The 12,411-nt window shown below is 41.3% G+C and overlaps 1 protein-coding gene across 3 annotated transcripts in view; it reads right to left on the reverse strand.

Annotated features, from left to right (window-relative positions):
* Positions 1 to 12,411, reverse strand: part of GRM4 (glutamate metabotropic receptor 4) — a 321,402-nt gene that overhangs the window by 55,595 nt on the left and 253,396 nt on the right. The gene's annotated exons all lie outside the window — the stretch shown is intronic.

Genomic DNA, 12,411 nt, shown 5'->3' on the forward strand with positions numbered 1-12,411 from the left:
AAAACTACATGGCAGTTACCAGGTGAAGGATCTCTAAATGACAAAGTTAACAAGTACTAGATGATAGAGTCAAGATGTTCCAGGAGAAGATGATAGCTGGGCTCCTGGCAAGCAATGTAAATGGTTACAATAATAATTAAGAATAAGAATCGTAACTCACATTTATATATCACCTGATGGTCACAAAGTACAAGATATACTTCTCATTTGATCATCACATCAGCCCTGGGAGCAAGATATTACCATCCCCATTTAACAGATGTGGAAACAGAGGTTCAGTCAGTTGACCCACGGTCATATACCAAGTAAGTGAAGGAACCAGAATCCAAACCTTAGTTCAGTGCCCTTTGGGAATCCCTCATTATGAAAACTGTCACCCTGAGGGGAGGATGCATAATTCCTGCTCTCCCCATTCATATCTGGAACCCAGCTTTTATCAGAAGGACCAGAGTTTGATCCCAACCATGACCTGCCTCCTCCATCAATCCCTGCCCTTACAACTTTCCTGAATATCCCCCTTCACATCTCCTGCATTGCTACCACTCTTACAAGTCAAGGAAACCAGAGTCATTGATTTGGACTCCAATCTCTACCCTCCTTCCACCCACACACCTCAATGGAAGTTTCCAGTACATCTCACAATTAAGAGTGATTGCCATTGGAAAACTAAAGCTGAATCACTTGGAGTGTCAAGGCCCAAGACCCAAGAAAAGAGGCAAGGGCTTAGAAGGTGTTATGATATAAGATCATCATCAGGTCTTGGTGCTGACTTTGTGATTGTCTATCTGTCTGTCTCTCTGTCTCTGCTTTGTCTGTCTGTGTGTGTGTGTGTGTCCTTCTGTGTCTGTCTGTTTTTAGTCTCTAATCTCTCTCTGTCTCTATGTCTCTCTGTCTGTCTCTCTCTGTATCTGTCTCTGTGTTCTCTCTCAGTCCGTCTCAATCTCTGTCTGCTATTTCTCTGCCTCTCTCTCTCTCTGCCTCTTTCTCTCCGTTCCTGTTTCCCTCATTTCTGCCTCCTTATCTCTCTTCCCCCCTTTCCCTCTGTCTCCCCCGTCCTCTTTTTATCCCCCCTCCCTCCTTTTCTCCTTCCCTCTCTCTCCCTCCCTTTTCCCTCTCTCCTTTCTCCCTTCCTCTTTCCCTCTCTCCCTTTTCTCCTTCCCTTTTCCCTCCCTCTCTCTCTGTAGCTCTCTGTCTCTGTCTCTCTGCATCTGTGTCTCTGTCTCTTTCTGTCTCTCTATGTCTCTCTTTCTGTGTCTGTGTCTGTCTGTATCTGTCTGTCTGTCTGTCTCTCTCTTCTCTCTGTCTCTGTCTGTCTCTGTTTCTATCTCTCTCTTTTGCTCCTCCCTTCCTCCCTCCCTCCCTTCTTCCCTCTTCCCCTCCCCCTCCCCCCTTCTCTCTCTCTCTCTCTCTGTCTCTCTCTCTCTCTCTCTCTCTCTCTCTCTCTCTCTCTCTCTCTCTCTCCCCCTTCAAATACCAACAATTTTCAAACTTCAGTAAACTGGACCAGCCAACAAACACCAGTCCAGAGTTTTTTACTTACTCCCTCGTTTTAATTCTTACCTATGGTCAGCTTTATAATAAGAGAGGGGCTGAAGGCTTTATTAGGACTATTAGCAGTAGCTGTCACCTTCCCACTGCCAAAGCCCAACTGCCCTGCCTTCCCTAACTGTGGATAGGGGTGCCCACCCATAAGCTAGCCAACCCCAGAAAGAAGCTGTCAGTGTCAGCTCCACCCCACCCCTACTTCCAAATGGTCCCTTCTTCCCACCCTCAGTCCTCTACTACCAAGTCTCCAACAAGAGACTGTGCTGCCCAAGTAGGACAGCTCCATTGTGGATTGATGGGGGAAAGCAGTGAGTCCAGGCAGGGGATGGAAGAAGGATGGCAGAGGGAGGGAGCTGGGGGAGGCTAGGAAAGGGGCAGGTCCCACCCAGGCTTGAGGAGAAATCAATGCTTCAGGAGACAGTGAAAACACAAATCTCCCTTGGCTGTTGGAAGAGATAAATCCAAGATACCTGGTGGTGGTGGGCAGCAGTGACAGCAACACCAATGTGAAGATGTCCTAATTGTGTCCCGGGGCACAATGAGGTATCCCAGCAGCCCCGATCTGCCCCAAATGACAGCCAGCCTGGGAACCATCCAGCAAAGGATTTCTCCCATCAAAAACCCAGCAGCTGCAGTTACTACGGCGACTGCAGCCTTTGTCTGTGGGTTGTAAATTGTATTTGAAATGAGTTTTTCAAGGTTGAAATCATCAGGGTCTCTCTTCTCCTGCTCACTCCCGGTTCCTAACACCTCACTCTTTTCAACCTCAGCCCTGAAAACAGAGTGTACACACCCAGAGGTGGTACATGGCAACCCATAGTTACACACACACACAATCACAAGAATAACAATTACAAAAGCAGAGCTCACCTTTCTAGACTATTTTGTGGTTTACAAAGGGCTTCCCTTTAAACAGTCCCATGAGATAGATGGTATAGACATTATTAACCCCCTTTTACAGAAGAGGACACTGAGGTTCAGAGAGGTAAAGAAATATGCCCGTAGCCACACAGCTGCTTAATAAATGCATTTATTAAGCACTTACTACATGCCAGATACTGGAAATGCAAACACAAGCAAACTGAAATAGTCCCTGCCCATCCCAGTAGAGAAAGACAACTCCCAAAAAAGGGACAGGAAGAAGATACCTAAGTAGAGGCATGGTAGAGAAATAATATTAATGCCTGGGTAAGAACCAAGACTCTAAGCCCTCAACCTTTAGTTTCAAGTTTTTTCTATTCTACCCTAATGCTCATTTTCAAAATGTTTTTCATACATGTTACTACCCATTAGTACTTCATACAACCCTGAAAAGCAGGTAAGACAAAGATTATTATCTCCATTTTACAGATGAGAAACTGAGGCCTGAAAGTGTACAAAATCACACAATTGACTTTTTGCCTCCCCACTGGCTGACTTCTCACCCTAGAAGATCCCTCAGCCCCTATGTCTCTCCTCTGCCCTCATGTCCTCCTCCTCCAATTGGTGAGTTCTTCCCAGAACTTCCATTTTTAGGAAGCGCCCAAGCCAACCATGATTACTCCTCAGTTCTGTTCCTCACTTTTTCAGTTTCTCCATCATATCCCCACACAGGTATCTCTTTCCTGTTCCTTTTCAGCTCTCTTCTGTAGGTTGTCTTCCCTCAGTGAGATCCTACTTGAGGACAGGGATTTCCATTTCGTTTGTGTTTGTATTCCCAATGGCTGACATAATAAATGTTTATTGACTTTACTTGATACAAGTAGTAAGCATGTGTGTGTGTGTGTGTGTGTGATCTCTACATATTTTCTTGTTATTGTTCAATCATTTCAGTAATATGTAAGGCTCCATGACTCTATCTGGAGTTTTCTTGGCAAAAATGCTACAGTGGTTTACCATTTCCTTCTTCAGTTCATTTGACAGATGAGGAAGCTGAGGCAAACAGTGATTTACCCAGGGTCACACAGCTACTAAATGTCTGAGGCCATTTGAACTCAGGTCTTCCTGATTGCAGGCTGGCATTTGATCTACTATACATCTCTCTCTGTGTCTCTCTGTCTCTCTGTGTCTGTGTCTCTCTCTGTCTGTCTCTGTGTGTCTCTCTCTCTGTCTCTCTGTGTGTGTCTCTCTCTGTCTCTGTCTCTCTCTCTCTCTGTGTGTGTGTGTCTCTGTCTCTTTCTCTGTCTCTCTCTGTGTGTCTCTCTCTCTATGTCTCTCTCTCTGTCTCTCTGTGTCTGTGTCTCTCTCTGTGTCTCTGTGTGTGTGTCTCTCTCTGTCTGTGTGTCTCTCTCTCTGTCTCTCTCTCTCTGTCTGTGTGTCTCTCTCTGTCTCTGTCTCTGTCTCTCTCTCTCTCTCTCTATGTCTCTCTCTGTCTCTCTGTGTCTGTGTCTCTCTCTCTGTCTCTGTGTGTGTGTGTCTCTCTATCTGTGTCTCTCTCTCTCTCTCTCTCTCTCTCTCTCTCTCTCTCTCTCTCTCTCTCTCTCTCCCCTTCCCTCCCTCCTTTCCTCTCTCTGTCTGTCTTCCTTTTTCCTCCCCCCCTCTATTTCTCTTTCTCTGTCTCTTTCTCAAACATCAAGCTCCAAAAAAGGCCTTCTAGGGATCACTTAGACCAGCCCTGAGGCCCCAGACAGGAATGTACCAGGCCCTGAAATGCCAGCTAGATTCCTCCTCTGAGAAGGAGCATATCATTTAGACTGAGCCAGGAAGACACCAGAAACTTTTTGACAAGGGTGGCTTTCTCAGAGCCCCACAATCTTCCTATTCTTGGGAATGATGTCTCATCCTATTCTTGACACTGAGACCAAATATATCACAGCCCTAATCCCATTCTACTCCATCCGAGGAACAATCCTCTACAATCCATTGGCTTTGCCATTCCCCATTTATGTACTACTGGTCAGATCACTTACTCTCTTCAGGCCCCAATTTTCTCATCTATAAAATTAAGGGACTGAACTGCATATTATGTCAAAGTTCCATCTAACTCTCAAATTATAATCTTATGATCCAGTACCAGGAAAGAGAGCTAGCCTTAGAAACAGGATTCAGTTCCTGTTTTTGACGCTTACTGTCTGTGTGACCTTCAAGTAAATCACCTAATCTCTTAGTACTCCAGGGAATGCTCTAAAACTGAGTTTTAGACTATAATCAGCTGAGGGAAAGACTGAGTCCTAAAGAGGGGAAGTGATATCAAAAGTAACAGACTATTCGACAACGATATTGTATGAGGATGTATTCTGATGGAAGTGGATTTCTTTGACAAAGAGACCTGAGTTTTAATTGATAAATGACGGACAAAAGCAGCTACACCCAAAGAAAGAACACTGGGAAACGAATGTGAACTATCTGCATTTTTGTTTTTCTTCCCAGGTTATTTATACCTTCTGAATCCAATTCTCCCTGTGCAACAAGAGAACTGTTCAGTTCTGCAAACATATATTGTATCTAGGATATACTGCAACATATCTAACATATATAGGACTGCTTGCCATCTAGGGGAGGGGGTGGAGGGAGGGAAGGGGAAAAATCGGAACAGAAACGAGTACAAGGGATAATGTTGTAAAAAAAATTACCCTGGCATGGATTCTGTCAATATAAAGTTATTAAATAAAATTAAATTTAAAAAAAAGTAACAGACTAGAGTCAGGTCTCTTCACTATAATTCCCTACCAAGGTGCCAAACTAAAGGCAACTAGGTGGTACATGCATAAAGTGTCAAGCCTGTAATCAGGAAGATCTGAGTCCCAGTCTCAGACACTTACTAGCTTGTGATCCTGGGGAAGTTACTTAACCCTGTTTACCTCAGTTTCTTCATCTGTAAAATAAGCTGGAGAAAGAAATGGCAAATCACTCTAGTATCTTTGCCAAGATAAAGAGTTGGACACAAATGAAACAACTAAACAGAAACCAATCTTGATTCTTTACCATCCCTGCCTCCCTTGACCAACCCAGAGTTCATATCAAGTAAATCCCCTCCAATTTTGGCTAATTCATAAGCATATGGCCCAGCTACCTGAGCAACAGAAGGCTGAGTTCATAGGAGCAGTCCTCAATATTATTGCATAAAACTCACACTAATGTTCATCCAATAACTAGTAACAACATATATAACAGTTATACATCTGGCAATTAGCCATAAATGAGAAGCTGTTCACACCCATGATTGTAATCAAGATTCCTTTACATATGTCAGCCAAGTTTGTGGTCTTCTTCCCTAGTATCTAAAGCACCATCAATGTTTTTATCTCAAAATCTTAGTATGAGAAGGGATCACAGGAGTTGCTGAGTTTCATTTGAACCTAAACCAGAAGGAATCCCTTGAAACACTCTCTCAATGAATGCTCACCTTGCTTTTACTTGGAGAAGATATCCAGTGAGGGGACCACCTACACCTGTCAAGGCAACCTCTGCTATGTTGGGATAATTCTATTCATTAGGAAAGTTTCTTTACCTCAAGCTGAAAGGTGCTTCTTTTCAACTTTCATTCACTGTTTAACTTCTTCCTCTGCAAAATAATGCTAATTTTTGTCATTTTGACTTTGTTAATAAAGCAGCCTAAGGTTGTATTCATTTTCTTGGCCTCTGTATGAAATTCATCCAATACTATTAAATATTTATTGATTTATATTGAGCTTAAAGTTCACTAAAAATCCCAAATCTTTTTCAGATAAGCTTAACTATTAAAAAAAAAAAAAAACGTTTCCCTTCATAGTATTTAGAGGATTAAATGGTATGATTATTTTGCAGAGGAATGATAATGATATCACCTATCTCAGGATTGGTGTGAAGATCAATTGAAATAATATTTATAAAGTATTTTGCAAACCTCAAAGCCCTACATAAATGGTACTTATGACAATGATGTCATGGTGATGATGATGATAATGAAAGGAAGGAAATAAGCATTTTTATGTAACATCTATCATGTGACAGGTATTTTGTTCAGCGCTTTTAGAAATACTATCTCATTTCATCTCCACAACAATCCTAAGAGATAGATACTATTACTATCCTTGTTTTACAGTTGAAGGATATTGAGGCAGACAGAAGTTAAGTAACTTGCCCATAGTCACACAACTTTAAGTATGTGAGATTGGATTTAAACTTGTCATCCTGAATCCATGTTCAGTGTTCTATCACTATACCATCTAGCTGTTTCACTATTGTTGTTCCTGTGGCTACTGTTATTATTGTCATTGTTGACTCGATCCTCTGGGGCCAAGAAAAATAAGTCTATTCCCTTTTCTAGATGACATCCCTTCAAATGTCTGATAGCCATTATGTTTCACTTAAGTCTTCTCTTCTCCATGCTGAACTAATCCATTTTTTTTAAACTGATCCATATATGTCATCAATTTAAGGATCTTCAATATCCTGATTATCTTCCTCTAGACACCCTCCAAGTTATCAAAGTCCTTCTTATGTAGCACCTAACACAAACCAGTATGATCTGACATAGGCAGAGTCCATTGATATTGTCACCTCTATAGTTCCTGGAACTTTGATTATCTTACTGAAGGGTCTTAAAATTATATTCATTTTCTTAGCCAACATTTTGAATTCATTCAAGACTATTTGACATTTAGTGATTCGTATCAAGATTAAAATTTACTTAAATTCCAGATTTTGTTCAGATACATTTCATCAAAAGAAATACATTTTCTCTTGATATGATTTGTGGAGTTAAATGATCCCCATCTCACATATATTTATTATTAATTTTTTTTTAAATCCCAACAATTCTTAAGCCTGGCTACTCCAAAATTCTTTCCTTCCTCCACTCCTGCCTCCTGATGAAAAAAGGATACACTTTGATATTCAAAGTCTTCCAGAATTTTATCTTCACTCTAATTTTCCAGCCTATTTTCATAACAAGTCCTTCCCTATGTTTAATGTTCTAGCCTTTTCCCTGTCATATGAATTGTTCTTTCCCACCTCAGTGCCTTTGCTTACATTCAAACTCAAAATCTTGTTCCACCTCTGATCATAAACCTTCACTGGCTTCCTATTGCCACTAGAAAAAAATACAACTTTCTTAACCTGACATTTAAAGTCCTCCACAATACCTTCTGAACTTTGTCTCATATTATTCCTCTTCATGTGTTCTATGACCCTTCTCCTACCTCTGTGCTCCCTCTTCAGCCTGGCCTTTCAGAATCTTTATCTTGCTTCAAATGCCGCCTCCTCCTTGGAGTCTTCCTTAATTCCCCCCATCTGAAATGTTACAAAGAAAAGTAAGAGCAATGGTCCTTCAAGGGACTTCCAGTCTCCTTAAACAACAATAAGCACTTATTACGTGACTACTATATACCAGGCCTGGTTATGACTACATAGTATACTACCTGCACTGTACTAAGCACTGAGGTTACAAAGGACAAAAAAGACTCCCTCCCTCATGAACCTTACATTTTAAGGGATGTCCTTAGAAAAGGCAAGCTTAATATAACTTGTGAAAAGTGAAATTTCACCTCAACAAGGTTACATAGAATTCTGTGATTTATAAGACATATCAACTGATACAGACTGAAATGAATAGAACCAGAGAAGAGTTTATACATTAGCAAGAGTATGATGAAGACAAATAACTTTGAAAGACAGGAATCAAATCAAAACAATCAGTCATGTCTGACTCTTCAGGACCCTATTTGGGGTTTTCTTGGCAAAAATCCTGGAGTGGTTTACCATTTCCTTTTCCAGCTCATTTGCAGAAGAAAAAATTGAGATAAACAAGCTTAAGTGACTTGTCCAGAGTCACATAACTAGTGTTGAAGACCAGATTTGAACTTGAGACAATGAGTCTCCCTGACTCCAAGCCCAGCATGCTATCCACTAGGTCACCTAGGTACCCCATAACCAGTCACAATGATTAACCACTATTCTAAGGCAGTGCTGTCAAGTTCAAATTAAAAACTAGAGGTCAGTACACCATAATAAATATCCCTGTGGGGACTACATATTGACTTAGGAATATGTAGGAAACTACATATTAACATTGTTTTACTATATTTTTATATTTTGACAAATATTTTTCAATTGCATTAATCTAGTTTCAGTTGTTCTCAAGAATGTTCTAGACCACAATGGGGCACCTGGGCCATGTGTCTGATACCTCTAAAATCTAGAAAACTTGCAATAACACATGCTACCCACCTCCTGAGAGAGGCAACAGACACAGACCACAGGAGACTTTTTGAACATGATCATTTCAAAAATTAATTTCGTCTGACTATATAAGTTTATAACAGGGGCTTTATTTTTCTCATCTTTTTAATAGATAGAGTAGCTGGAAAGGAGAGAAGGTGGAACTTCATGAAAACAAAATAAAATTTAATTTTAGTAAAAAAAAATTAAAAATTAAAAAAATTTAATAAAATCCTAACACATTAGTATTCTATGAATATGTGAAGAAGGGCTAAACTCTTCACTAAAGCCTTGAGCCTCTCAGGAAAGTCTGCTTAACCTCTCCTATGCACTTAATCACATTATGAATTGTACTATAATTATCGTTGTGTGTCTACAAGTTCATATATTCTTTCAAGGCAAGATCTGTGCCTTCTCTGACCCTTCCATTTCTCTGACCATTCCAGAGAATATTCCATTCTCTGACCCTAAGCACCTTAACACAGTGTTTTCAACATTTGAGCTATGAGTTCCATAAGGGGACGGACCATGTCTTATCTAAAATTTAGATATCTTTCTTGGTACTTGGTGCTTTTCATGATGTAGACAATCCAAAAATGTTTTTTGAATGAATGAATGAGTGAGTGCATGAATTAATGGATGAATAAGTGAATCACGTTAGAATGGACCCACTACTAAAGCAGACTGTAACATCTTTCTTGCTAAGGAGATCGACGTCAGGGACCATTATAATTTAAAAACATGATTTCCTGGTGGCCAGAACCCTCCAACAGCCCCAGCTAAGCTGGCTGGTCTGGGCATGGACTTCAACTCAGCGTCAGAATTTGACCTCTACAGGCATAAACCTCCTAGAACTCTCTCTATACCAGAACTAGAACTCTTACCACCATGAGGCACTAACGTGAGACAACCAAGGACAACTTGTCTACAGCAGGTGCTGTATTTTTGGAATTGAAGCTGAAGAACAACTCAAATGATTTGTGATTCTATGACACCTGGAAAGAGTGAATATTCACCCTCTGTGACCCTCTCTGTATCTCTCTGTCTCTCTGCACTGGCTCGCTTGCATTTCTTGAACATGAGATGGGAAGTCTGGAGTCAGGAGGATCTGAGTTTAAATATGACATCAGACATCTACTAGCTATGTAACCCTGGACAATTCATTTCATCCAATTTGCCTCATTTTCCTCATCTGTAAAATGAGTAGGAGAAGGAAATGACAAATCACTCAGTATCTTTGCCAATAGAACTTCAAATGGGGTTGCAGCAAGAGAGACACAACTAAACTATTCAATAATAACAAATAGGAGACTCCATGTCTCATCTCTGTGCCTTATACCAGCTGTGTCTCTCCATGCCCCTATATGTATGTCTCTCTCTCTCTGTCTCTGTATCTCTCTCTCTCTCTTTATCTCTCTCATCTCTATCTTTTTGTTTCTTTGTCTCTACCTCTCTGTCTGTCTGTCTCATTTCTCTCTAGCACCCTGGTTTCTTCTGTTGTGAAGCACCCTACTTTCTGGTCTCATAGTCTCTCTCTGCCCCTGACAAATTCCTAATACTCCTTTCCCAGAACCTCCCTGGAACAAGTCCCTTTCCCCTTCCAAGACCCACAGGCCCTCCTTTCTCCCATCTGCCTCCCAGCCGTTCCTCCTCCCCTTCTGCTCTCCAGCTTTTCCCTCCTGGCTTGTTCCTTATAGCCACACAACCCTGATCAAATCATCTCAAAGAACAATTATCTTGGAATCAGAACCCAGAGAACCAGATTCAAGTCTTGGCTCTAACACTTACTAGCTATGCTGTCCTGGACAAGTCACTTAACTCCTCTGAGTGTTTTCTAGCCTGTAATGTGAGACATCAGAGAAGCTGAAGAGGCAAAAGAAACCTTAGGGACCATCAAGCCCAACCCCCTAATTTTAGAGATGAGGATGTCAAGGTCCAGATCCTCACAATTTTGTTCATTTTCCAGATGGAGAAACTGCAACCCCAGGGACCCATAAATTACCGAGCTAAGCTGAGTACCCTTCCCACCACACCACACTGCCTCTCTGTAGTACTTTGTAAATCCTAAGGTACCATAAAGTGTGAGCAGTTCCCATCATCTGCACACACATACCTTGCCCTAATTGCCCTTCTCCCTCATTTACAAGTGTTTGTCCCTATATTTCTCACTATTTTAGTATTCTCAAGCCCTCACCGGTATTTAAGAAGGCTCCTGGCCCTTGTCTTTAGGGAGCTCAGTTCTCAGCACAGAAAGTGGGTCAGATAATATTATCCTTGACTTAGATGGGACAACTGGAGAGCCAGAGAAGTGAAATGACTTGTCTGACAAAGATGGATCAGAGGAGCCTCTAATCCAGTGGTTCTCAAATTTTTGTTCTCAGTATTTTCATGTTGTTAAAAAACTATCAAGGATCTGTTCAAAGAGTTTTTGTTCACATGGGTTATATTTATAGCTATTTACTATATTAGAAATAAAAAATAATTTTGAATTTGTAGACCCTCTGAAAGGGTTTCAGAGACCCCAACAATTCTTTGGACTACACTTTGAGGACCACAGTCCTACACCTTCTTGGACCACAGGAAATCCTGAATTGTAAGATGCACTCATCCTCTGGCCTGGCTCCTTGGGCAAGGAAAGAATCAGGGCTGGAAAATGCCTCGAGGAGATCACTAGCTGTGGAGTGGAGCCATCCCCAACTATCTGTCTGGGAGTTTTCCATGTTGGGAATTCTTTATACAAATGTTCATCCCTGGTGGGCTTTCTTTCTTGAGTTCCCTAAACCAGCTTCAGTGCCTTCATTCCTTTCCTCATCCCTGCTATCAGTCAGGACTTGCTCAGTGAATGCAAACTCTCTATGATATAAACCTTCCTCCCAAGGAGGAATGGAAATGTGCCACAGCACATCCTAAATGCATTTCCCAAGCCTCTAGTCCCAGGGATTTGGGGATCATCCATTGTGTTTGGATTAGCCGCATGGCTACACCCATCCATCAGACTGGTACAAAGAATAGAGAGCTGGCTGGGTATCTGAGGGAGGGCATACACAGTGTCTGAAAGCAGAGCACAGATGGGCCCTGGAGGTACATTTTCTCCAAACCCCTCCCTTTACAGAGGGAGAAACTGAGACCAAGGGAGACCAAGTAACTCACCCAAGATAATAACCTTCTAATGACTATGCCTAGGACCAGAAATCAGGTCTCCCAACTCCAAGAAGCATGTGCTTTTCAGTCCCAGCTAGGCTTTCTTTCCTCTTGGGACTAAGTCCACACTATAAAATAAAAGCAAAACCACTGGTATCAAATTTAAATGCTTGTGTTCCTTCACAGCGTATCCTAACTACTCTGGGCCTCTGGTCCCTCTAGTCCCTGTTTGGATTGGACCAAAATTATTTCTCACAGTGTATGTGTCTGTGCATTTGAGCCCCAAGAAAAAAGTTTCAAAAAAACCACACAATCCTATTTTTTAAATAAACAGATCTCCTAGGAAGAAGAGTAAATCCCTCCCCTACAAAAATGCAGCAGCTGCTATGAAAGAAGTCTATCCCAAATCTGGGACTCTTCTAAGATTAAAGAGAAAATAAAGCTATTCCCCATCCTGCTACTGTGCCCTTTGGATTGAAAATAACCCTAGAAAGCAGGCAGAATGGAAGTCTTACTATCCAGATTATCTAAGTCTTATTTACAATGTCATAGAATCAAGATTTAGAGTTGAAAAATAAAACCCAGAGAGGAGAAGTAACTTGCTTA

This window comes from Antechinus flavipes, chromosome 4, assembly GCF_016432865.1.
Source record: "Antechinus flavipes isolate AdamAnt ecotype Samford, QLD, Australia chromosome 4, AdamAnt_v2, whole genome shotgun sequence".
Lineage (NCBI taxonomy): Eukaryota > Metazoa > Chordata > Mammalia > Dasyuromorphia > Dasyuridae > Antechinus > Antechinus flavipes.